Here is a 27884-nt window from a genome sequence, read left to right on the forward strand (position 1 = left end):
AGGACAAAAGCCTATCCTGGATGGTGTGGCAGCCTCTTCTACATGCGTCCTCTTTTCCTTGACTCAATTACCTTGATTCTGAACCTCTCTCCTTCAGCCTGGAGTTGCCACAATGAAGAAGAGCTGGATATAGATAGGAGGTAGCAGAAGGGCATGCCACCAGAGCCTTAAGGTCCAAGGAAGGGACCAGTTGTCACCATGATTGCCTTGTGCTATTTTCTCCTTCCTTCCAGACACACTGCTGGGCCTCAGGCTCCATGACAGCCACCCTTGACCTTCCTTTGACCTCTTATTGATCTACCCCTGGATTCTCCTCAGTCTAAGCACCAGGCACTGTGCTCAAGATATATTTTGTTGCTGAGCCCCTATCCCTCAGGAAGCCATTTTGTCTCTTAATCACCTTTAGGGGCAAAACCAGATTAGAAATCTGGTCATGGCAATGCTAGCTCTGTCTCTCCAAGGATGCTTATGACATGTTGGAAGATGCTCTTCAGTGTCTCCCACCCAGGTGACTCCCATACAGTGCCGACCTTGCTTAGCTTCCAAGGGCAGGAGAAATTGGACACCTTTAGGGTAATAGGGTGGTATATCTATAAGCTTCAATGTTCGTATCATCTATTTGACTTTTCTTTCTAAGATGGCCAATGTATACCTGAAGACAGTCTCCAAACGTCCCATATCTGATCAACAATAGTCATATACTTTACATTTGTTCTTATATTGAAACATCTAGATAAGCCTTCTGGCAGGCATGGCCACTATCACTGTGCAAACAAATGACTCTGAAGCTGGAAGTGTTGACAAGATAGCACATAGCTCTTCAATAATGCTGAAGCTGTGTTTGGGTCCTTTGATGAGGCTTCTTATTTGTCTATCATATCATGAATTGCCATGTTCACTTTAGTTTAGAACTAATACATTATCACACATCAAATGGATATTCTATATAGGATCACGTCAAATGTTTCCTGAGTTAGTTTTTTAAGATTAAATTTTATTTATGTGTCTCTTTGTGTTTGCAGGTATCCATAGAGGCTAGCAGAGGGCACTGAAGCTCTTGGAGACAGCATTGCATGCCTTTAGGAGCTGCCTTATATTGGTGCTAAGAACAGAACTCAGGTCCTCTGAAAAAAATTCCATGTGCTCTTAATTATAGAGCCATCTCTATGTTGCCCTTTTTGTGTTAATGTCAGCAATAACTATAATTCCTTCTGCACTGAGAAAACTGAGTGGAAGACGGACTCTATAGCTGACCAAAATTGCAGAGCTAGTCAGTGGAGATTTGATTTATATCCAAGAATCATAAACTAGAACCATGATTTCTGATACATGTTTAGCCTTTCATCTTTAATATGACAAAGAATGACAGGCTCATTCTTTTTGTGTAGCACAAGATCACATATGTGAGTGTGTGTGTGCGTGAGCATGTGCGTGTGTGTGCATGTGTGTTTAAGAGAAAGGTGTATGAGACTGTGGGTATGTGTGTTTACATGTCTGTAGGAGCATGTGCATGTGTGCATGTTTATACATGCATGTGGAGGCCTAAAATTGTATGTCAGGTGCTGTACTCAATCCCTCTTCACCTTCCATAGCTGGTGGACCTTGTCAATTTGGCTAGTCTTGTTTGTTAGCTTCCCTAAGATCCCCACCTCTGTCTCCTGAGAACTGGGATATGGGCATGATGCTACATATTCCTGGCATTTATGTGGGTGCTGGGAGCTGAACTCAGTTCTCACGATTGTGCTTCAAGCCTCACCAACTGTATTCCAGCTCCAAAGTCTTCCTCAGAAGGCGTTCACATGGCTCACTTAGCTTTCTTTCCTTTCATTTGGGGGCTGGTCATGTTTCCACTGCAGACTTCTTTGCCCAGTTGGGGAAGAATCCGCTAAATGAGAAAATCAATAATGCACCCAGATGGCCCTGGTGATGTTCATGCTATTTAAGAGAACAAACTATTCTAAAGCACCTGGGATTCATTCTTTCCCAAAGAAAAGAAGAAAACGGGGGAATTGCAGGTCATTTTTATCTATTCACTGAAGTTGACTCCCTGAAAGGCAATCATTCAGTGTTTATGTTGACTCTATCTGCAATTCCTACACCTTCACAGATGCCAATTAAGAAAAGTTTACTATACTTCAATTTCTAGTAAATAGAGTATGTACAAAGACTAGAACTTATCCAATAAATATCTATTGAGTGTCTACTGTGTGTCACCAGGGCAGGTACTGGGATGAGGAAAAACAGAAGCCAATATGACAAATGCTAATAACACACTTGTCCTTTGCTAGGATCTTGTAGAAGGAGATTATTTAATTTTTCAGAGGTCTGGCAGGTGAGTCTGCTCATCACAGTAGCTTTACAGCTATGGAGGCTGGGAACCAAAAGGTTTACTTTCCTCCTCCTCCTCCTCCTCTTCCTCCTCCTCCTCTTCCTTGTCCTTGTCCTCCTCCTCCTCTTCCTCCTCCTCCTCTTCCTCCTCCTCCTCTTCCTCTTCCTCCTCTTCCTCCTCTTCCTCCTCCTCCTCTTCCTCTTCCTCCTCTTCCTCTTCCTCCTCTTCCTCCTCCTCTTCCTCTTCCTCCTCTTCCTCCTCCTCTTCCTCCTCCTCTTCCTCCTCCTCTTCCTCTTCCTCCTCCTCCTCCTCTTCCTCATCCTCCTCCTCTTCCTCCTCCTCTTCCTCTTCCTCCTCCTCCTCCTCTTCCTCCTCCTCCTCTTCCTCCTCCTCCTCTTCCTCATCCTCCTCCTCTCCCTCCTCCTCTCCCTCCTCCTTCCTCCTCCTTCCTCTTCTCCTTCCTCTTCTCCTTCCTCTTCTTCTTCCTGCTCATCATCACCATCATGTCTATGTATGCACATTTGTGTACAGATGCCCTCAGAGTCCAGAAGAGGATATTCGATTCCCTGGAGCTAGAGTTAGAGGCATTTGTGAGCTGCTCTGTGGCAGCTCTGTGGATGCTCAGCACAGCGACCTGCTGTGCCATCTCTCCAGGCCCAAACCGATATAATTATGATAAGAAGGAGTAGGGTGTCACTATAGGCAGCCTGATAAAATGTCAAAAATATAGTCTTTGCTCTGAAATTGTTTTACTATCAGGGAGAAAGTCAGAGCTGGGAGTCATGGCAGTCGGTAAAGCTCTTTCATTGTAAGCACAAGAGCTTGTGTAAAAGAAAGTCAGATGTGGTGGCACAAGCTTGTAATTTCAACTCTGGGACCTGAAGAAAGACAGGTTCCTTCAGTTCTCTGGACTGCCAGGCTAGTCTAATCTGTGAGCTCCAGGGCACATGAGAGACCTTGCTTTCAAAACAGGGTGGACGGCTCTTAGGGGACTCATGCCTTAGCTTGTCCTCTGGATTCCACATGTGGGTGCATGTGAGCACAGCCAGACACACACACACACACACACACACACACACACACACACACACACACACAACTTCTATCTGTCCCTATAGGGCCATGTGCATACACTTTTACCTGCTTAGAATGAGATTTTATTAAGTCTTCAAAGTCCTACTGTTTTTGACAATAGGAATGGAGGATATCGTGCTGACGGAAACTAGCCAGTCACATAAGGAAAATATTCTACTGATAGGAGATACCTGAAGAGTCAAAATCGTAACTAAGAGAAGATGTCAGCCAACTGCATCTTGGAAAAGAGAATACTATATTAGAACTGTTCAGAAAAAAACAGACCAATAAAAGAGACAAGATAGTTTGACTTGTAAAATTTTAGATGTTAAGAATCTTAAGATAGAGACCCAGGGGAGCCTGCTTCTGCTTTCCAGTTCAAAACCAAAGGCCTGAAGATCAATCTGAGGGCAGGAGATGGATGTTCCAACTCAGGAGGAGGGCACGAATTCATTAGTCCTCTGCGTAATGGTGAATCTTAATTGTTAACTTGGCGGGAGTTAGCATCATTGTGAAAACACATTTTTGGTCATATTTATGAGAGTTTATACAGATTAGTTTAATTGAGGTGGGAAGACCTACCCTTAAAGTCAGTGACACTGTGCCGCCATAAACAGGAGTCTGAGACTCAATAAAAAGAGTGACCCAGGCACCAGCATTAGTTTTTCTTTGCTTCTGGATTGTGGCTACAACATAGCCAGCTGCACTCTGCTCCTGCCACCAAGACATGGTGACCACAGGGACCCCTCTAGTTGTGAGCCTCGCACACACCCTTCTTTATTTTCTTCCTCATGTCTTTGAACAGCTAGCAAGTTCTCTGCTTCTCAGCTTTGTTCGGGTCTTCGGGCAATTGAGAAATGTTTACGATCACACAATAGAAGGAACATTTCACTCGGTGTCACATGCAGGTCTAATCTTTTCTCCCAAATTCCCTCCTGGGTACACACAAGCATAATGTTTTGCCAGATGTGAGAACAGCCTTAGTTCAGTCAAAGCGACCACAGATAGTGAACCATCTCGAGAGGGGAGGCTAACGGATGGCATAAGGTTTTAGGTGAGCCTTGTAAGTAAATTCTAGAGATCTTTCAGAAGGCACAGTCCCTAAAGTGGCCAGTCTTTCATTGTGTTCTTATACATGTGTTAAGTGGGTGGATATCCTGTGAAGTGTTCTTACCACAATAAATCACACTGGAAACAAAACAGAGCAGAGAAAAATGAAACAAAACCAACCAGAAGAAAAACCATTTTAAGTGTGCAGAGGAAGGCTGGCAGGGGAGAGGCTCCAAAGCCTAGCAAGAGGCTGCTTCTCATGCAGACCCGTGTCCTTCTACTGCTTGCTAAGCCTCTGGGCAAAGATGACAGGGAGCTGGTGCAGAGGGAAACCTAAGGGCTTTATTTTAAGACCTTCTGTCAGGAAAGGCCTTTGGAACAAATTCAACCACTCAGCCTCGTTCCTGAAGGTCAAGCAGAGAGACATGATCTGCCGGATTTCGGGAAAAACCTTTAAAAACCAAGAAGGGGTTGAGGAAAACAAACGCTTTCCGAGAGATCATTCTTTTTCTGTTTTTGCTGCACAACAGGGCAAGATGTGAGAAAGTTCTGGTAGGAAGGGATTAAAGGGAGACAAGGAACCCTTCCCCCACCACAGCGGCTGTTGACACTGTATTTATGTCAAGCAGAGGTTCTCAGACAGGGCTATATAATTGATTATAAGTGTTGAGATTTATTTCAATAAACGTTGCCATTTCTGAGCAGCTGTTTCGTGTCAGAGCGAAGCAGCAAGCAGGGTTGCTGGTTGCAGCCTGTGTTTGTTTTTCCCTTTGATAGACTGGGGTTGTGTTTTGGTATGGTTCTTGTAGAGGAAAACATGAAAGGGTTCAGCAGAGAGGACTGGGCAGAGGCAGGGATGGGGCAGGGGCAGGGATGGGGCAGAGGGAAGGTACATCAGTCATAATGTTGCTGCTTTCTGAGCAGTGACCATATTCTTGTCCTCAATTGATTGGGCTAGAATGCCATTCATGTATGGTGACAGGAAGCCCTACTCTGAATTTCAAACATTATGTCTCCAGTCTGGAAGAGTCCAGGAATGCTCCTGTGTTAAAAGTTTGGTTTCAAACTAGATAAGATGGATGAAACAAAGAAGTGCAGGCCGACGGAGCCGGATGTAGATCTCTCCTGAGAGACACAGCCAGAATACAGCAAACACAGAGGCGAATGCCAGCAGCAAACCACTGAACTGAGAATAGGATCCCCCGTTGAAGGAATCAGAGAAAAGACTGGAAGAGCTTGAAGGGGCTCGAGACCCCATATGAACAACAATGCCAAGCAACCAGAGCTTCCAGGGACTAAGCCCCTACCCAAAGACTATACATGGACTGACCCTGGACTCTTACCTCATAGGTAGCAATGAATATTCTAGTAAGAGCACCAGTGGAAGGGGAAGCCCTGGGTCCTGCCAAGACTGAACCCCCAGTGAATGTGATTGTTGGGGGGAGGGCGGTAATGGGGGGAGGATGGGGAGGGGAACACCCATAAAGAAGGGGAGGAGGAGGGGTTAGGGGGATGTTGGCCTGGAAACCGGAAAAGGTAATAACAATTGTAATGTAAATAAAAAATAATTTAATAAAGATGGAGAAAAAAAAGTTGGTTTCTTGCTGTGATCTTAGGTGATGATCATACCCCAAGAGCTCTAACTTTGTTAACGAGCTAACCTCTTGATGGAGTGGCCATTAGAAGGTCAGGAGGTGCTGACAGGAGGAGATGCCTAGGTGGAGAGAGGAGGCGGCTGGGGTATGTAGTAGGGTTCTCCCCAACCCTCCTCTTGCTGCTTGCTAAGAGGTGAAAAGTTTTGTCCGCCACACCCTTTTGCCCTGGGGTTCTTCCTCACTATGGCTCCTCAGTGTCTCTAAAACATAGCGGTTGTATTTAATGAAGGGAAATGTTTGAATGGAGGAGTTGATGGGTAAAGAGTGAAACTGGAAGCCTGATTCACCCCTGAGAGCTGCCTTTATCAGCTGATGGCAGCCCTGTTGTCCTGGCTAGCTTCCTTTCACTCTGATAAGCACCATCACTGGAAGCAACCTGGAGAGGAAAGGGTTTATTTCTGCTTACAGCATTACAGCTTACAGTCCACTATGGAAGGAAGATACCCCAGGAACTTGAGACAGGAACCTGGAGGCAGGAATGGAAACAGATGTCATGGAGGAGTGCTGCTTACAGGCTTGCTCCTCAGAACTTGCCCAATCTGCTCTCTTATATACCCTGGTACCAGGGGCAGCACTACCCACAGTTGCCTGGTCCCTCTACATCAATCATTAGTCAAGGAAATGCCCCAGAGGATTACCCACTGCCGGTCTGGTGGGGGCATTTGCTGAGTTGAGATTCCCTTTGCCCAATGACTCTAGCTTGTGTCACGTATACAAACCATAGTACAGATCACGGTAATAAGTAACTGTGTGAAACATGTGACAGAACTCGACTTCTCCACCGTCATGGAGCATGGCACTGTGAGGTAAAGGTCTTGGAGGTGTTGGGTCCTCCTCAGATGGTGTCTCCTTTCAGGGTTCTTCACATCACTGTCCTATTTTGTGTGTTTGTGTCCGTGGGCATCAACTCCGTTGGACTAAAGTATCATCCTGTGCTTGTCTTTTGTCTTTGTGATGCCCATAAATATCCTGCATTCAAATACTCTCACTTTTCTCTCTTTTACATTTTCTTTGAGAATTTCATGTGTGTCTACAATGAAATACTATTAGACACATGACTCATTGTCCATCTCTAGCTGCCCCTGTGTCTCCCTTTGCATCCCCATTCCCAAATTCACTGTTTCTTTTTTCTTTTAATTTCCAATTCAATGTCATAATTTTAGGGCATGTCCTAGTTCTTAAAAAAAAATCTCTATTTTTTTAGACATTCTTATGAATGGAACTTAAAAATATTTTTGTGTGTTTACTATTGCTTTTATAAAGTAGCTAGTTTCTTTTACTTATAACTTGATAAGAGATTTAAGATTTTTCATCTATCATTTGAAAATTTTATACATGTGTGTGATATATGTCGATCACATGCACACAGTCAGCTCTTTCACCTTTATCTGCCCTGGGAACTCTCCCCATCCAACCCACGTTCATGCCTGCCATTTCACAGAGAGTTTTTTCTTCTTCCAATGCCAGGCATAGTGTGGTCACACAGAAGAGTCCTATGGACTACCTAAGGGACTCCGGAGAAATGACCTTGAGGCATACGATAAGGGGAAGACAGAAGCAGGGAAACTGGATCATAAACAGAGTTCTTGGGATGACAGGAGATGCCAGAGTCATTGGGGCACTCATGCCAGTGGGAAGGGGAGCGTGAAGATTCTAGAAGAATACAAGGTGGTGTAAATCCAAATTGGAGCTTGCCTGCCCTGGAGGAGGGAAACGGCGACATATAATGATGGTTTCCATTGTCACTGTATGGAGACAACCCGGGCATCCTCTTCAGCCCTGTCCTCAAGTGAGCCATAGACTGCCTTACTGGCCTACTAGGATTCCTCCTTTGCTCTTTCTCCCCCATCCCGCTTCACACCCTTCTCTCAGATGTTCTCTCTTAAAAAGAGACACCATTGCTTGCTGGGAGTTCACCTTACACCACGGAGCAGGAGAAGAAAGATGCTGGGATCAGGAGCTTTTTACTCTGGTAGAACAAAAGGATCAAATGTGAATGCCAGGCACAGGAGTTCAGGGGATTTAAGCAAGGAGTAACTAGACCCTAAAATTTAGATCTCAGAGCAGAGAAGTGGGGAGTCTGAACTCGGAGGCTGTCACAGCCAACCTAAAAGTTTCAGTCATATCTTGTTAGGCCTATTCTGACTCCCTCTGATCACACTGGCGTCTCCACACGATGAGTCAGAAATTCAGGTACTGTGAGCTTAAGATTAGGACAGCCTTGGAAAGGGTCCGCTCTCTCTTCACAAGCTTAGCTGCTCCCGACACTTACAAAATAATTTCTCCCTTTATCTGAAGGCAGAAGGTTTCTTCACCTCCCACCCCGAAGCTCGTGTTCTGCCTTTTAATTTTTTTCTCTCCCACCTAATAAAATCCACAGTGTAGTGCCTGCCTGTGTGTGTAATCAGAGCTGTACAGGCTGTGCTCAGAGCTGCATCCCAGGATGCGTTGTGCGCGCGCACCACTGCAGAGCAAGCGCAAAAACTTTGGGAAGTAATGATGTCTGGAACACCAGCGGCTCCCGGGGGTCAGCCCCCAACTGAGCTCTTCCTGCCCTTCATGCAGCCCCCTACCCCCCTGAAAAGAAGTCTGGCTTATTTACCATTTTAGAAAGTTAGACCTTTTCAAAGAGCTGCCCCAGGCAAAACAGCCTTCCTTTCCCATCTCTCTGAAACTAATGACTCTTCTCCGAAAGTTTTGACAGTGAGAGCTGTTCCGACAGCTGAGGGAGTTTGTTGGGAGCTGAGCTGGCGAGCAGCCCATAGAAATAGCTTGGCAGTGTGCTCCGGACTCCAAAATGCAACAAGTTCTACATTCTGCAAAAGGAATGTCAGAGCTCAGCTCTGAGCGAGGAAATCCCCGGACTGGGGTCGTGTTCTTGAAGTTAGATGATGGTTTCTGCAGCTCTTTAGTCTCCAGGCTCCTGAAATACTTGGATCACTATCACAATAATAATCAAGATGATAACGATGCTTGAGAATTACAAGAAGGTGAGAGACACGCTTTTCAAAAATTAGCGTATGTGAGCTGCACAAAAGGGTTTCATTACATTTCCAAACAGGAATATAACGTACGTCGGGCCTATTCTCCTTGTCTCTTACTAGTCTTTATCCCTTCTCCCAGCCTCTCTTTTCTCCCGGACATTCTTGGCACTGTCCGTTTTAGTACGGTGTCCTTCTCTACCTCTAATTTCACATACAGAAGTAAGCACCCACATGTATCTTTACGGTGCTTGCTAATTTCACGTAACTTAGCGGTATCTAGTTTTTTTCGTACTGAGTATTCAGTGAATTTTTTTTTATTTTTAAAGTATTCACGAGCACATCGCCATTTAAAACATTTTACAAATTATTTACATTTGTGTGTGTCTGTAAGAGCCGTAAGAGTCTGTAAGTGGATGTGTAATTTCCTGTAGCTGGAGTTACAGATGTTTGTGACTTGCCTGATGTGGGAGTTGAATGCAGGTCCTCTGCTAGAGCAGTATACTTCCACTTAACTGCTGAGCAGAGGAAAGCCACATGTCTAGCCAGCAAGGAAATCTTAAGGTGATGTCATTTCACGTCATCTTTGAGGACAATGTACGGGTTACTTAGGGTGTGACCCTTCTGGGAGTCAGGTCTTTGCAACTCTAGTGACATTAAAAGTTGTTACTGGGTCTTGAGGAGTCTCAGATTGGATTGGGATGGGGATGTGCATCTTGGTGAAGGGGACGTTCATGATTCTGTGACCTTTTCCCATGGGCAAAGTGATGTCTTTACAGGTGGGTAAAGAGAACGATGAAATTGTAATTATGGCCCTAGTAGTTTATTTCACGCACACACACACACACACACACACACACACACACACACACACACACGACAAAAACAACACCCCCAGGTCACCTAAAAAAAACCTCCTAAAACCAAAAGACCAAAACCCCAAAAATCCTGCCCAAAGCTGGAGATGAGTTACAGCTATTCTTTTCTGAGGACGTGAGGAGTCTGAAGGCTGAGTCTGGAGTAAGGTCGTAAAGCAGGCAATGAAACTGGTCCATGCTCAAGCTCTTTGCCGTAGGAACTGGGGATACCATCGATGGAGACAAACTTCCAGATAAAACACCAGGTTCACCAAATCAGGACACTTGGGCTTTTTTAAGAGGATAACGGTGCATCAATACACTTGTGCATGGCTATGTGTTTAAAACTGAATTTATCCCACCTGTGATTCTTAAATCCATTTCAAATAGGGATAGTGGGATGGTGAGGAAGAAGGAGTTAAAAGAGAAATCATATATGTCACTGTTGTCTTTACCTGCATTGACTATCTGACAAGAACTAGCTTAAGGGAGGACACGTTTATTTTGGTTTATGATATCAGCAGGTAGCAGAGAAGGCAGGTTGGCCCATGTGAGGTGACCAGTCTCACAGCATCCATGGTCAGGAAGCATCGGCAGATAGGTCATCAAGTGTGGCAATAAAACTGAAAAGCGTCATCCCTAGTGATCCACTTCGGTCAGCAAGGTTCTGCTCTAGTGAACCACTTCTTCTGTCAGCAAGGCACCACCCCTTAAAGGTTCCATGGTGTTTAATGCTACCAACCAGCTCCGGAGTGGTCGTTCCAACACACAAGCTTATAGAGGACATTTCTTATTGAAACCACGACACTAAGTTTGTTGTAAACCTGCCTTTTCTCGGCTCCTTTGGAAGTCCCTGTGTGTGTGTCATGAATTCAAGCCCTTCTGGCATTCGGGGACATTAGAATCAAGACAGCGGGTAGCTCCTCAGCTCTGCTTGGTCAGCTTGACATCTCTCTTGACATCTCATTATTGAGAAGCCACTGAAGCTGCTAAAAGAAACTGCTTTGCGCATAGAATCTGAAGCAAGAAGTCAGTGTGCTCTGTGGTCTGCTAGAAACTAATGCTGAATGTAATTTGGAGAGCACCGTTCCCCTCGGTTCCCCTTTCTCCACCTGCATCTTCAACCCCTTCTCTTGAAACAGTATGCACACTTGCTAATTAATTTATCTTTTCACTTTAGATGGTACCCGCTGTGGCTTTTGCATTGAGTAAGCTCACAATGACGATGCAGAATGATGTATGCATGTATGTATTCTATGTCCACATAGGGCTCGGGTGGGTCTCTGCTCAGCTCTTTCCTGGTTGCTGTTAGGCATCTTCCAGGCTGGATGGTCACCTGGAAGTTCGGGAAGGGATGAATTTTCAAGCGCTCTCATATCGGTTGCGGTCAGAAACCTGCAGCTTTAGGAAGCATGTTGCATATTGGCTGTATGGCAGCCTCCAGTCTGGAAGCTCATTGTAGTTTCCTCGATGGGACATTTTCTTCAAGTGATTCCCAACGTGCCCATATGTGTTATTGATGCCAGCAGAAGGCTATATACTTATTTTTTATTATGTTAGAAGCCTTTATTTGATTTCAATTAGAAATTAACATACAAAATAATGAGTTTCATTATGATATATGTATATATATATACATATATATGTCGAATATTTTGCTCATCCTCTTTCCTTATGTCTCTCCCCTGTTCTCTTTCCCTCCTCTAGTTTGTCCCTCTTCTCCCACAGAAAGACTGTATGTCAACATGCTTCAGAGATGTTTGCCTATCCATTGATGTCTACTTCTATCCTGTCCATGATAGTCAGGAAATAGAACCAGCCTAGCCATCTATCAACAGATGCTGAATTAACATGTGGTATATGCACACAGTGGAATTTTATTTAATTGTGTGTATATGGGATGGATCACCAGGTGGGGCAGTCTCTAAATGGCCTTTCCTTCAGCGTCTGCTCCACACTTTGCCTCTGTATTTCCTCCCTTGAGTATTTTGTTCCCCATTCTAAGAGGGACTGAAGCATCCACACTTTGGTCTTCCTTTTTCTTGAGCTTCATGTGGTCTATGAATTGTATCTTGGGTATTCCGAGCTTTTGGGCTGATAGCCACTTATCAGTGAGTGCGCAGCATGTGTGTGACTGGGTAACCTCACTCAGGATGATTTTTTTGTAGTTCCATCCATTTGCCTAAGAATTTCATGGAGTCATTGTTTTTAATAACTGAGTAGTACTCCACTGTATAAATATATCACATTTTTCTGTATCCATTTTTCTGTTGAAGGACATCTGGGTTCTTTCCAGCTTCTGACTATTATAAATAAGGCTGCTATGAACATAGTGGAGTATGTGCCCTTGTTATATGTTGGAGCATCTTTTGGGTATAGGCTCAGGAGTGGTATAGCTGGGTCCTCAGGTAGTATTAATTTCAATTTTCTGAGGAACCACTAGACTAACTTCCACAGTCGTTGATCAACCTGCAATCCCACCAACAATGGAGGAGTGTTCCTCTTTCTCCACATCCTCGCCAGCATCTGCTGTCCTCTGAGTTTTTGATCTTAGCCATTCTGACTGTTGTCAGGTGGAATCTCAGGGTTGTTTTGATTTGCATTTCCCTGATGACTAAGGATGTTGAACTTTTCTTTAGGTGCTTCTCAGCCATTTGATATTATTAAGTTGAGAATCCTTTGTCTAGCTCTGTATCCCATTTTTATAGGGTTATTTGGTTCTTTTAACTTCTTGAGTTCTTTGGATATTAGCCCTCTATTGGATGTAGGATTGGTAAAGATCCTTTCTCAATCTGTTGGTTGCTGTTTTGTTTTAGTGACAATGTCCTTTGTCTTCCAAAAGTTTTGCAATTTTATGAGGTCCCACGTGTTGATTCTTGATCTTAGAGTATAAGCCTTTGATATTCTGTTCAGGAAATTTCCCCCTGTGGCCATTTGTTCTAGGTTCTTCCCCTATTTTCTCTTCTATTTGTTTCACTGTAACTGGTTTCGTGTTGTGGTTCTTGATCCACGTGGACTTAAACTTTGTACAAGGAGATAAGAAAGAATCTATTTGCATTCTTCTACATGCTGGCCTCCAGTTGAACCAGCACTATTTGTTGAAAATGCTGTTTTTTTCCCCATTGGATGGTTTTAGCTCTTTTATCAAAGATCAAGTGACCATAGGTGTGTGGGTTCACTTCTGGTTCTTCAATTCTATTCCATTGATTGACCTGCCTGTCTCTGTACCAATGCCATACAGTTTTTATCACGATTGCTCTGTAATACTGCTTGAAGTCAGGGATGTTGATTTCTCCCATCAGTTCTTTTATTGTTGAGAATAGTTTTCCTTACCTTGGGTTTTTGTTATTCCAAATGAATTTGCAAATTGCTCTTTCTAACTATGTGAAGAACTGAGTTGGAATGTTGATGAGGATTGAATTGAATCTGTAGATTGCTTTTGGCAAGATGGTCATTTTTACTATATTAATCCTGACAACCCATGAGCATGGGAGATCTTTCCATCTTCTGAGATCTTCTTCAATTTCTTTCTTCAGAGACTTGAAGTTCTTGTCATACAGATCTTTCACTTGCTTAGCTAGAGTCACACCAAGGTATTTTATATTACTTGAGACTATTATGAAGGGTGTCATTTCCATAATTTCTTTCTCAGCCTGATTTTCCTTTGATTAGAGGAAGGCTATTGATTTATTCGAGTTAATTTCATATCCAACTACTTTGCTGAAGTTGTTTATAAGGTTTAGGAGTTCTCTGGTGGAATTTTTGGGGTCACTTAAGTATACTATCACCTCATTGGCTAATAGTGATATTTTCACTTCTTCCTTTTGAATTTGTATCCCTTTGACCTTCTTTTGTTGTCTAATTTCTTTGGCTAGGACCTTGAGTACTATATTGAATAGGTAGGGAGAGAGTGGGCAGTCCCTGATTTTAGTGGGATTTTAGTGGGATTGCTTCAAGTTTCTCATCATTTAGTTTGATGTTGGTTACTGGCTTGATGTAACAATGTTTAGGTTTGGGTCCTGAATTCCTCACGTTTCCAAGACTTTTATTATGAAGGAGTGTTGAATTTTGTAAAATGCTTTCTCGGCATCTAATGAAATGATCATTTGTTTTTTTTTTTCTTTCAGTTTTTTATATAGTGGATTACATCGTTGGATTTCTGTGCATGAAACCATCCCTGCATCCCTTGCATGAAGCCTACTTGATCATGATGGATGACAGTTTTGGTCTGTTCTTGGAATCAGTCTGTGCGAATTTTATTGAGCATTTTTGCATTGATAATCATAAGTAAAATTGGTCTGAAGTTCTCTTTCTTTGTTGGACCTTTGTGTGGTTTAGGTATGAGCACACTTGTGGCTTCATAGAACAAATTGGGTAGTGTTTCTTCTGCCTCTATTTTGTGGAATAGTTTGAAGTGCTGTTATTAGGTCTTCTTTGAAGGTATGATAGAATTCTACACTAAACCCATCTGATCTTGGGCTTTTTTTGGTTGGAAGACTTTTAACAACTGCTTGTATTTCTTTAGGGGTTATTGGACTGTTGAGATGGTTTATCTGATCCTGATTTAACTTTGGCACCTGGTATCTTCCTAGAAAAGTTTCCATTTCATCCAGATTTTCCAGTTTTTTTGAGTATAGGCTTTTGTAGTAGGATATTATGAGCTTTTGGATTGACTCTGATTCTGTCATTATGTGTCCCTTTTCATTTCTGAATTTGTTAGTTTGGATACTCTCTCTGTGCCCTCTCATTAGTCTGGCTAAGGGTCTATCTATCTTGCTGATTTTCTCAAAGAACCAGCTCCTGGTGTTGTTGACTCTTTCTATAGTTCTTTTGTTTCTACTTGGTTGATTTTAGCCCTGAGTTTGATTATTTCTTGCTGTCTACTCCTATTGGGTGTATTTGCTTCTTTTTATTCTAGAGTTTTCAGGTGTGCTGTCAAGCTGCTACTCTATGCTCTCTCCAGATTCTTCTTGAAGGCACTCAGAACTATGAGTTTTCCTTTTAGCAGTACTTTCATTGTGTTCCATAAGTTTAGGTATAAGGGCCTTAATTTTCATTAAATTCTAAAAAATCTTTAATTTCTTTCCTTATTTCTTCCTTGGCCACGTTATCATTGAGTAGAGCTTCCGTGTGTATGTGGGCTTTCTGCTGTTTTTGTTGTTATTGAGGTCCAGCCTTAGTCTGTGGTTATCTGATAGGATACATGGCATTATTTCAATCTTCTTTTATGTGTTGAGGCCTGTTTTGTGACTGTTTTATATGGTCAATTTTAGAGAAGGTACCATGAGGTGTTGAGAAGAAGGTAAATTCTTTTGTTTTAGGATGAAATGTTCTATAGATTAAATCCATTTAGTTCATAAATTGTTAGTTTCCCTGTGTCTTTGTTTAGTTTCTATTTCCATGATTGGTTCATTGGTGAGAGTCGGGTATTGATGTCTCCCACTACTATTGTGTGAGGTGCAATGTGTGCTTTGAGTCTTAGTAAAGTTTCTTTTATGAATGTGGGTGCCCTTGCATTTGGAGCATAGATGTTCAGAATTGAGAGTTCATCTTGGTAGATTTTTCCTTTGATGAGCATGAAGTGTCCTTCCTTATATTTTTTGACAACTTTTAGTTGAAAGTCGATTTTACTTGCTATTAGAATAGCTACTTGAGCTTGTTTCTTGAGACCATATGCTTGGAAAATTTTTTTCCAGTCTTTTACTTTGAGGTAGTGTCTTTCTTTGTCACTGAGGTGTGTTTCCCATATGCAGCAAAATGGTGGGTCCTGTGTATGTATCTAGTCAGTTAGTCTACATCTTTTTATTGGGGAATTGAGTCCCTTGATGTTAAATGATATTAAGGAATAGTGATTGTTGCTTCCTGTTATTTTTATTGTTAGAGGTGGAATTATGTTTGTGTGGCTATCTTCTTTTTAGTTAGTTAAAAGAAGATTACTTTCTGCTTTTTCTAGGGTGTAGTTTCCCTCCTTGTGTTGGAGTTTTCCGTTTATTTTCCTTTGTAGGGCTGGAGTTTTAGAAAGATATTGTGTAAATTTGGTTTTGTCATGGAATATCTTGGTTTCTCCATCTATGGTAATTGATAGTTTTGCTAGGTATAGTAGCCTGGGCTTGCATTTGTGTTCTCTTAGTGTTGGTATGACATCTGCCCAGGACCTTCTAGCTTTCACAGTCTCTGTTGAGAAGTATAGTGTAATTTTGATAGGTCTGTCTTTATATGTTACTTGACCTTTTCCCCTCACTACCTTTAATATTCTTTCTTTGAAGACATTTACTGGCCCCTTAAGTTGGGAATCTTCACTCTCTTCTATACCTATTATTCTTATGTTTGAATGTCTCATTGTGTTCTGGATTTCCTGGATATTTTTGATTAGGAGCCTTTTTCATTTTGCATGTTCTTTGACTGTTGTGTCGATTTTCTATTGTAATTTCTGCCTCTGAGATGCTCTCTTCTATCTCTTGTATTCTGTTGGTGATGCTTACGTCTATGACTCCTAATGTCTTTTTAAGGGTTTCTATCTCCAGGGTTGCCTGCCTTTGTGATTTCTTTATTGTTTCTATTTCCATTTTTAGATGCTGGATGGTTTTGTTCAATTCCTTTACCTGCTTGGTTATGCTTTCCTGTATTCCTTTAAGGGAATCTTTGTTTGCTCTTTAATGGCTTCTATTTCTTTACCTGTGTTCTCCTGTATTTCTTAAAGAGAGTTATTTATGTTCTTCTTAACATCCTCTATTATCATCATAGGATGTGATTTTTAAATCAGAATCTTGCTTTTCCTGTGTGTTGGGGTATCCAGGGCTTGTTGTGGTGGGAGAACTGGGTTCTGAAGATGCCAAGTAGCATTGGTTTCTTTTTCTTAGGTTCTTATGCTTGCCTCTCACCATGTGGTTATCTCTGGTGTTAGCTGGTCTTGCTATTGCTGTCTGTGGCTTGTTCCTCCTGTAAGCCTATGTGTTAGCACTCCTCGGAGAGCAGCTTTCTCTGAGCAGGACTTGGGAATAGAGATCTGTGGCCCAGGATCAGCTCCAGGGTGCAGACAGAAACTGGAAGGATCCTGTCCCAACCTGTTCCTTGGTTCCTGTGTTCTTAGGGCTCTAGGTGGGTCCTTCTTGGGCCAGGTATTTGAGAAGTGGTGGTCTTACCTGAACTCTCACGTATGTCAGCACTCCTGGGATCTGGGTACAGGGAGCTGTAGCTCAGGGTCAGCTCCAGGTACAGAAGAAAACCAAAAGCCCCCCCCCCCCAAATTTCTTATTAATTACATTTTCCTAAGGCTTCACCAATAGGCCTCTTCTTTCCCATTCCTTAGGCATTACATTTCCTCCCATAGTTACACCATGCTCATTGTTTCCAACTTCTTGTCCCAAGTTAATCCTCAAACCTAGATTTCTAACTACTACCTTCTCAAACAGAACAACTTCCAAAGCCAAAAACTCGACAAAATGGAACTTGTCCCTGATGAGCAGAGCTGGAGATTCTGGACACAGTTGTGTTTCTTGATTCTTGTTCACCCTGTGTGTTCACTTAGTCCCCACCAGAGCAATGTCACTTGACTGGGTCATTGATTTTTCTTCTGTTGTGAATTGTAATGCAAATATCTGTGTTTTCCAATGGTGACTCCTGTGAAAGGGTCATTTGACCTCCAAAAGGGTCATGACCCAAAGGCTGAGACCTACTGCTATAGCAGATAAATCTAGCAGATGTAGGAGATGTGGCTCTTGTCCAGAGCTATATAGCAGGTGAGCATGTTAGGTGAGTTTCTCAAGTTCAGAACATACTTAACAATCACATTTGTAGTGCATGGCACAATGCCCTAACATGGAAAGTGTTTGTAAGATGTCTGTGATATATTATTTTAAATAATAACATCAATCACATGATGTTAATACAGTTAGTGTATGACCATTTTACTTCCTACTGCCCCAACTGGAGTCTGTTCCAAAAACAAAGCTAACATTCTGTTCATTTCACTTGATACTCACCATTGGTCCTGATACCTGAGGTGTGTTCACCAACCTTGTTATGTCTGTTAACTGTAACTACCAACAAAATCAACAGAAGCCTTCTCTCCTGATTCAATCAAGCAGTAACAAAGACCCCTAAGTAATGAAAATGATCATTAATGAGATAAGAGCATTCATATACATAGAGTGAGGGTCTCATCGGCCATTCTTTTCCCTAGCCATGGTCTGCTCATCAGAGGGAAGGAATGTAATCAGTCTTTAGAGTCCATTCCAGATTTGTCTTTGCATTAGAATACAGGATGAATTATTCATTTGTGTGCATGTAAAGCTATGTCTATATCTATCTTTAATCTTTGTTCTTAGTCAAAAGCATACAGCTTGTGTATACTGTATAAAACTTCCATTTTTCCCTTGACATAATGTCTTGGACATCTTTTCATGTCAGTTCAGATAGACCTATCATGTTCTTTGACATATTTGTGTGACATCGAAGGTTTTGATGTTTATTTAACCATCCTCTCTTGATTGACATTTAATTTGTTTTCAGCTTTGTTCTTGAGTGTGCTTGTACTTATATAACTTTTCTCTATAATAGTGTCTAGGAGCTAATTACTATGTCATGGAGATGTAAGCATAAAGGATTTTAGACATGTTCTGAAATTTACTCCCAAATGGGGCACACATTTCTACCTGTTCCCTTTATATACATGTTCAAAGACATTCATTTCTCACAGCCGGCATAGCACAGAACATAAAGCTGTATCAAATTCCTTGACTTAGAGGGGTGATTGTCACCTGGGAAGGGTTTTTCCATTTGCTTCTAGAGGGCTTCGTAGGCATCTCAGCCATGGCTGTGTCTAAATTCAACAAGTTTGTCAGTTCTCAGTGTCTTCTTCATAGGATGAACCTTCTATATAGTTTGTTTTGTCTTCCAAGGCATTTGATCTTCTGAGAAGAGAGTCACTAATTTTATTGAATTCAGAAGAATTAGGAAAGTTTCTATATCTCCCACCTTCTTGAGGATGTAGGTTTCAGTGTCTAGGTCAATAATTTCCAAGCCTGGCTGGTCTTTCTGTTTTCTTAAGGTGTTCAAAAGACAGCAAAAATAACATCAATGTATTTCCCAGCACTGAACCAGATCCAATAGGACCATGAGTTAAGGGGATCCATGTATTTGAAAGCCTTCTTTAATTCTCATGCTTCTGGTATGTGGGCTGCAAACTGAGGACTATCAATACATATATAGGTTCAAATATTGGTTATAGCACACCAGATAACATGCACAGGGCCCTGCACCCTGGAATTCCTGAGATTCATCCCCTAGATAGCGTCTACATGAGTTGGAGGCCTTATGTGCTCCTTCCTCTTTTGAACATCTAATAGTTGCCAAAATAAGTGTAGCAGATGTCAACTGTGAAACCCTGATTTATATCCAGCCATCACAGCTAAAATAGAGTTGAAACAGAACAAACCTTGCAGCTTTAGCCTGTTTCCATGGTGTTGTTTCTCCAAGCTCTGGTAAGTTTTCTCCTTTGTTATCCTACCACCTGTGAAATCTGAGCTACAGTGAAAAAGCATTTGGAGTCTCCAAGTAACTGACACAGATTTGGCTTTGCTAAGCTGTGAGGTGAGCAGTCAGCAGTGGCAGCAAGGATGAGGTGAGGGTGGGAATGTATCTTAGGAGGTCACATGTAAAAAATGGGGTCTGAGGCCAATGGTCTAGGTACTTGCCAATGTTGTACTTAATAGTGATGATCCACTGTGTCTCCATCCATGAGATACAATGGTGGTGACTGTCAGGGAGGTGTTAGTCAGGAATTAAGTGGGCAATTCTTATGCAAAGCATAGCATCTGGCAATAAAATGTTCTATGTTTTTTTATGATGTGAGAATTGAGTCTTGATGAGTCACCAAGGATTAAGTCAAAACAGAGAAGAAACCAACTTGAAAGTGGGAGGACTGAATTTGGGGAAAAGACTAGAAACACACACTTACAGCACATTTGGAACTAGGACTGTTTCAGTTCCCTGTGGCTGTAACAGATTAGCACAAGCTCAGAAGTTTGTTACATCACATTTCTCAAGGTCAGGAGGCTGCACTGGCCTAAAGGAATAAACTAATGATGGCAACGGCACATAGATCATTCTGGAAACTCTGGAAGAGAAACCATTCTCATGTTTGCTCCATCTTTGAGAGGCCACCTCATTTGTTTGTTCCTCCAACTCCCAAGCCAGTGATGTAATTAATACCACTTCAGAAGTTCCCCCATTCCGTCAGTCCCATTGTAAGCCCCAGTTGTTATGATGATTTCATGAATTTATCTATATGTCTAGATGCATAAATGTATATGCTAGTTATTTGAAGTTTTGGTTCATTAGTTATGTATCAATAGGATTATAGAATTAGAAAGTTGAAGGGCTGGAGACATGACTTAGTCCCAGAGTGTTTGCCATTTACAAGTCTTTGGGTCCATGCTTCACTATTACAAAATAAAATATTAGCCTTTAAATGTCAGAAGTATAACATCTTCCTATGTTTCCAACCCTAATGCTCCTGCCTCCCTCATTAACTTAGAAAAATTCTCATGATTACACTGACTCTACCCAGAGAATTCAGAATAATCCCCATCTTAATATTGTAATCCTAGTCAGTTACAAAACCCCCTTTGTAGTAGAAGATAAAGTGTTCATAGGTTCTGGAGATGTGGGGTGCATAGCTGCAGAGGACATTTTCCTGCTTGCCCTGAAGACTAAGAGTCTAAACCTAAGAACAAAAGTGACTCATAGGACATATAAATTATGTCTGTCTGTCTTGTCTCCCTTTTGTCTTTCCTCTCCATGTCTCTCATCTATCTATCTATCTATCTATCTATCTATCTATCTATCTATCTATCTATCTATCTATCATCTCTCTACATATGTATATGTGTGTGTGGGTTTTTATATTCTATCTGTAAAACCAAGGGCATGCAAAAATAGTGTTCTTTTCTAGATTGATTTGAACATTATTCACTCATGAAAATTTGTAACTTTATATTGATTCTGTGTGAATTTCACATCATATACCCCAATCTCACTCATCTCCCTGTTTCTTCATATCTGCCCTCTCCCTTTGCAACCTCCTCTAAAAAGAAATAAAAAAATTAAATTTTAAAGCAAAACAAAACAAAACAAAAACAAAATCCTGTCGTGGAAGCTGTAGTGTGTCACAGTGTGTCCCACAGTACACCCTTTTGTTCACACATCTTTACTTGCAAAGGTTCATTTCAATGCATCTGTTTGCAAGGCCTCTTGCTTCTGCTACACTTTTGATACTAAATATTCTCTGGTACTCCTCTCAGATATCCTGTTGGTGCCCTTTGGATTGGCAGGACTGGCCCCTTCACTTGCTTCAGCAGGTCACAGACAGAGTAGATACAGGGGAGGGTCAACTCAAAGCCTTGTATCTGGGCCTGGATGGTAGTTGAGTTAGTCATCCTACCAGCTCTCCTGCACCCACACCAACAGGGCAAGCACTCCAGGATTGCTCTGGCTAGCTCACTCAATGTAGTAGTCAAAGAGGTGGGGCCAGATCTCTAGTTCTCACATCCTGGGGAGGCCAGCTCATCCACTCCCTCACATGCAACCAGAGCCAGCTCTACCATGTTGTCTAGGTGAGGTGTAGTCTCACTCTCCCAAATGCCGCAGTTAGTGAGGGACAGGACCAGCTCTCTTGCTCTCATGAACTTGGGTCTCTCTCCTTCCTGCAAGAATAGAGAGAGGGGAAGATGGAAGGCATTTCTTTCTCACCCACACCATCCCAAACAGACAATGGGTAGGGCCAGCAGTCCTGCATGCATGCCTCTGAGATGGCTCACTCTACTGTGCTGCCCAGGTGAAGCTCAGGTTTACTCTCCTGAGTGCTGCAGCCAATGAGGGCCAGTTCTGCACAGCCCTTGGGTGTCAACATGGTCCCAGGTAGCAGCTGAGACCAGGGATGTATACAGTGCCTTTGGGGATAACATAGGCCACAGGCCCAGACAGGTCAGCACTGTCCACAACTTTATCAATGCCTTAGGTGGCAGGGCAGGCCCTTTACATCAGGCTGCTACTCACAACCCCACATCTCCAATTTTATCTCTTTTCATAGAGCTTAAAACATTTTGTTTCTCTTTTTCTTTCATCTGTCCACTATATTCTTGCACTTCAAATTGGCTCCCACTGAGGGAAGGCCACTTAGCAGGTGGGGTTCTGGGTGTCCCCCTCCATACCCCCAGCACCACATGGTTGTGGGCAGGCTCACTAATGAAATCTTAAAGTGGGGGTGTAGACATAAGACCCTGATAAAAAGAAATACATTTTTCCCCATTATTTTCTTCAAGTCATGATTCAGCAAACTTTCAGGACATTCCTACAATGTTCCAAGCACAGAGCTAGGAGGACTTCACAGCTCAGTGAGAACAGCACACTACACTAATCCTGCTGTGGAGTGGGGATCCTTCTAAGGACACTGTGGATATGAAAGCAGGAATCATGTATTTGGGAAGTAAATTTGGTAAAAATAGCATTCCAGAAAAGGCAAACCTTTAGCTGAGTCTTGAAGGATGGCAAAGTAATAACTTAGTCAAGAAAACCAAACGATGGGAAGGTGGCTATTCCCTGTCCTTCATCCAGGGAGTATGCTGATTTCCTCCATCACCACCTGGGCATATGTCCATCATGATAGGAAGATACATCTAGCTCAGAAGGAAGAAAAACCAGCTTTACTCTGTCTCTCAAAAACCTTTCTCCTGTCACTAAACTTAATCCAGAAAGTATTTAAAGTATTTATTGAATTTGAGGCTTAAAAACCCATCTAAAAGTGATCTCATCTAAAAGTGGTATATATATATATATATATATATATATATATATATATATATATATGTATATATCAGAGAAGAGAGAACAAAAACTATAAGAGCCAGAGGATGGGGAGGAACATTGAGAAATGCTGTGGCTGCTGCACTCATGAACTCATAGCAATTGGGGTTATCTGTACAAGACTCGCACAAGATGAAGCCAGTTAAAATTCCAGCATGGTGTTGGGGAGGGGGATTCCTAAGGGCCCTTTCCCTAACTGAGAATCTACTGCTAGATAATAGTTACTAGGGGAGAGAGTGTTCCTTTGGGCTATGACTGCTAGTAGGTTGCCCTCACCCCACTGAGTTATGGGTAGTCATCAGGCTCAGTAGGTTATAAAAAGTAGGACATGAAATTGGGAGGGAGATACACTGGAAGGATACCTGGAAGGATTGGGCGGATGGAGGAGGTAGTGAATATGGCCAAGATACATTGCATGCATTATGAAAAAACAGAGTAAATAAAAATAACATTGAGAAAAGCAACTCAGGTGCAGAAGCAGGGTTTTAGTCCTCAAGTAAGGCACTCAAGAGATATTTACATATTTAAAATGGTTTATAATTATGGGCTTTGCAACCTGGCAGCTCATGTTTAAATGCTCAGTGTTAATAGCACCTCACGTAGCCTCTGTTTGCTTGTTTTCCTACCTACAAAGTGAGATAATGAGAATGTAGTCATCCTTGATTGTCTGTGGGGATTCAGTGAGTTCTATCGATTCACACCATGTGAGTGAATCACAGTAAAATTCGTTACTTGCTCACTGCCACTCTTCCCCGAATTACCACAGTAAACTAGGTGTTTGGTAAATGTTTAATGACTCAGATTATATGTAGTCTTTGATCAGCAAGAAGCCTCAATAGCCCCACAGGGGGTTGTTTTTTCTTCTGGTTTTTCAGTTAAGAAAGCAGAGTGCAAGATGTGAGAAGGCCACGGGATGGATCAAGATGGCCCCATCAATAGTTAGAATCCATGTGTCTAGACTATCAGCCTAACGTATCCAGTCTATAAGAAGGCAAGGGAGGGCAGTAGGAATGTGGTGGACAGATTGAGGGGTTTTAGGATCAGCCATGCTTTCCACCAAGGAGTTCATAGGGAATTCCAGGTGTCTGAAGTCAGAAGCTGTGAAAGACCTTCAAAAGAAAAATGAAAAGCACAGGTTTTGTTTTGAGGGTTTAAGTTGGGCGATTTGCTTTATTTTTTAATTAGTTTATAATGTTAGGTTCTGTTAGGGCATTTAAAAAATACCCTCTTTCTCTCCTATCCCCTTGACCACCTCTTGCATGTAGTCTGCTTGTAGCTCTGTCACATGTTCTACTGCACTGTTGTCTTTTTGTAGCCCTGTCATGGTTCTACTCCCTACTCCCAGCAGCAGCAGCTCTTCTTCCCGCTCATGGTCTCCTTTCTGACACCGTGGCTTTCACCTCCACTCTTTTCCATTCACACATAAATATCTACTCATAACAATGTTACAAGCTAGAATCTGTACATGAGACGGAACATGTAATTTTTGCCTTTACCTTGCTTAATAGAACTCTTTTCAGAATTATCTGTTTTCCTAAAAAAAAGTTACAATTTCGTCTTTTAGCTGAACAAAATTCCATTGTTTGTCTGTATCACATTTTCATTATCCATTCATCTGCTGATGGAAATCTGGACCGGTTCCATTTTCTTGCTTTTGTGAATAATGCATTGATAAACACGGATGTGCAGATAACTGTGCAGTGTGATATCTAGACAGGTATCCAGGAGTTATACTTAATTTGTATGATACCTCTACTTTTACATTTTTGAGGAATTTACATACTGATTCCTATAATGGCTGAACCAGATTATACTCTCACCCAGTATCAGTGAATACAAGTCCCTGCTCCCCACCACCCTTGGTAGCATTTGTTACTGCCTCTCTTCTTGACTTTTTATCTCATCCTCAAACCATGGTATCTTGTGTTGTCAGATATTCAAGGTTCTATTCAGCTACCAAATATTGACTAAACTATTTGCCTGGTTATTTTCAGGACCTATTCAGATGTCATTTACACACATATGAATATATAACTTACAAGTCGTGTGCCAGAACACTTCATCCCAGGCCACAGTCAATTTACTTATCTGGAGGAAATTCTAGATAAGCAAAACCAACTAGAACCCCACAGTATGTATATTACTTTTTTTCTATGATGAATGTATTGGAGGTATCCCTCTCCTTCTTGGGTTCTTTCTGAAGAATGAGATTGCAAAGAGGAATACAGGTAGAATGTACCTGTGTAGCTTCACCTCTTATTATCCCAGTCTGGAGATACTGGTTCCTACTATTTCTGCTAGTTTCACAACAGTCTAGTGTGGTACTGAGTTCTGTAAACAAATTGATTCCTTTAAAGAAATTTTCCTCAGAACCTCACCCACCAGCATCATCCCCAAACTCTGAGGCTTGACTCAGGTCACTCAGTTCACTGGCTTTCCCTCCATGTCTCGCTCTCAATGAAGCTTCTCATCCCAGAGGAAGAGGACCATAACAGAAGCCAAAATTAGTTAAAATGCAGAGGGTCTGTGTAGGGTTCCCAGTTCCAACTGGCATGTAAGTGGATATTAGCCAAAAAACCCAAGATACAGTCCACAGAACTCGAAAGGTCAACAAGCTGACGTCCCAAGTGAGGATGTCTCAGTCCCACTTGGGAGGAAGAAGAAAGCAACCACAAGGGGGATTGGAGGGAGAGACAGTGGAGGGAAAGGAGAAGGGGATGGGGGAGAGGGGAACATGATCTGTGATTGGGTACTGAAGACCTGAGGGCCAGCGGAAAGAAAGCAGAAAGAATGGGAACAGGTGACCTCAGGAGGAAGGAGGTTAAGAGGATGCTCTAGAATGTACCAGAGACCTGGGAAGTGGGAGATCCTTAGGACTCAAAGAGGGGAGGGACCCTACAGTGGGGAGAGGGAACTTATTGAACCCACCTCCAATAGAGAGAAAAGGCATCAAGTGAGGGATGGGGTTGCTATCCCACAGTCAAAACTCTGACCCATAATTCTTGCTGTCTGAAAGAAATGCAGGGATGGAAATGGAGAAGAGCCCGTGGAAAAGAAGGTCCAGCAACAGACCCAAAGTGGGATTCAGCTTAAGGGGAGACCCCAAGACCTGACACCATTACTGAGGCTATGAGGTATTCACACAAAGGGACCGATCATGGCTGCCCTCCAAAAGATCCAACAAGCAGCTGAAAGAGTCAGATGCAGATATGTGCACCCAATCAATAAACAGAAGCTGCTGACCCCTGTGGTTAAATTAGAGAAAAGCTGGAGGAAGCTGAGGAGGAGGGCAACCCTGTATGAGGACCAGCAGTCTCAATTAACCTGGACCCCCAAAATCTCTCTGACACTGGATCAGCAACCAGGCAGCATACACCAGTTGAGATGAGTCCTCCAACACATATACAGTAGAGGACTCCTGGGTCTGGGTACAATCAGAAAAGATTCACCTAACCCTCAAGAGACTGGAGGCCCTAGGAAGTTTAGAGGTCTGGTAGGGTGGGGACTCCTTGTGGAGATGGGGGTCGGGGGAGGAAGTATGAGATGCAGAACAGGAGGGGATTAAAAAATGAAATGCGAGTCCTATGCCTGGGGCTCAGTACACATGGTAGAAGAGGGGACAGAAAGAGTGCATGAACAAGGACCAGACGTCTGCAGCAAGATCGTGTCACCTATGTATGACAGGGAAGCTGCGCCTATGAAATCCCAACACTATGGTTTCTTAAACAAGACATGCACAATGGCAATACCAGATGACATGCCAACATAAGTAGGGGAAATCTCACAGTCCCCACCCCTAGATGAAAAGCTATCGGCAATTAATGGCTACTGAGAAAGAATCAGTCTTATCTTGGTATGAGCCTCCTCATAGGTTATCCAGCCCTACAAACACACACACACACACACACACACACACACACACACACACACACACACACACACACATGCACACTTAATCCAACAGGTTGTATATGTGTGTAACAATAATAATTAAAGAAGAGGTTATTATGTGGGAGACACGGGAGACATCAGAGTCAGAGATGAATAGAAATGATGTAAATATAGTACTCAAATATGGAATTCTCAAAAGAAAAACTTAATGTTTAGTTTTTGCTACCTATCTTTAAGGGTCTTGGCTATCTTTAAGGGTCAACTTGGCACAGCCTACAGTCATCTGAGAAGGGAGTCTCAGTTGAGGAGTTACTCAGATCATATTGGCCTTCCAACATCTTTGGAGGACTGTTTCGATTGTAAATTGATGTAGAAGGGCTGTGGTGATTTGAATAAAAATAGGACCCGTAGGCTCATGGATTTGAAAACTTAGTTGCCAAGGATTGACAGTATTTGGAAGGATTCCAAAGGTGAGGAGGTGTGGAGGAAGTGTGTCACTTGGGGTGGGCTTTGAGGTTTCAAAAGCCCATGCCAGGCCAAGGCTTTCTCTCTCTGCCTTCAGATCAGAAGGTAACTCTCAAATACTTCTCTACCACAACACCTGCTCTGCCTTTCACCGTGCTTCTGCCCCGTCATGATGATAATGGATTAAGTCTCTGGAATTGTAAGCTAACCCCCAATTAAAATGCTTTTCTTTTTATAAAAATGACTATGGTCATAATATCTCTTCAAAGCAATAGAGCAGTGACTAAGGCAAGGGCCCAGCCTGCTGTGGGAGATACCATTCCCTGGGCAAGTGGTCCTGGTCTACATAAGAAAGAAGAGAAGGAAGAGCATATGAGCGAGCAGGCAAGCAGCATCCCTTGGTTGGTTCTGCAGTACTTTCTCAGCTATGGGTGAGCTCTTTGGTCAGAGGCAATGTTAAATGGATTAGCAGGCAGGATCACCTTTAATTGCCCACCTTGAGTTCTTGCCTCGACTTCCCTCACTGATGGGCTGTGTCCTGAAATGAATTCTTTCCTCCAACAGGTTGCTTTTGTCTACAGTGCTTTCTCACAATGAACTAAACTAGAACACTAACCAAAATCCTGCTGACCCTGATCCAGATTTTCCATGGCCCCTTACGATTGGGTTTCTGCACTCTCATACCCTCCTTAGAACAAGCCCTGGCCATTTCTTTGAT

The sequence above is a fragment of the Rattus norvegicus genome, chromosome 10 (genome assembly GCF_036323735.1).
Source record: "Rattus norvegicus strain BN/NHsdMcwi chromosome 10, GRCr8, whole genome shotgun sequence".
Lineage (NCBI taxonomy): Eukaryota > Metazoa > Chordata > Mammalia > Rodentia > Muridae > Rattus > Rattus norvegicus.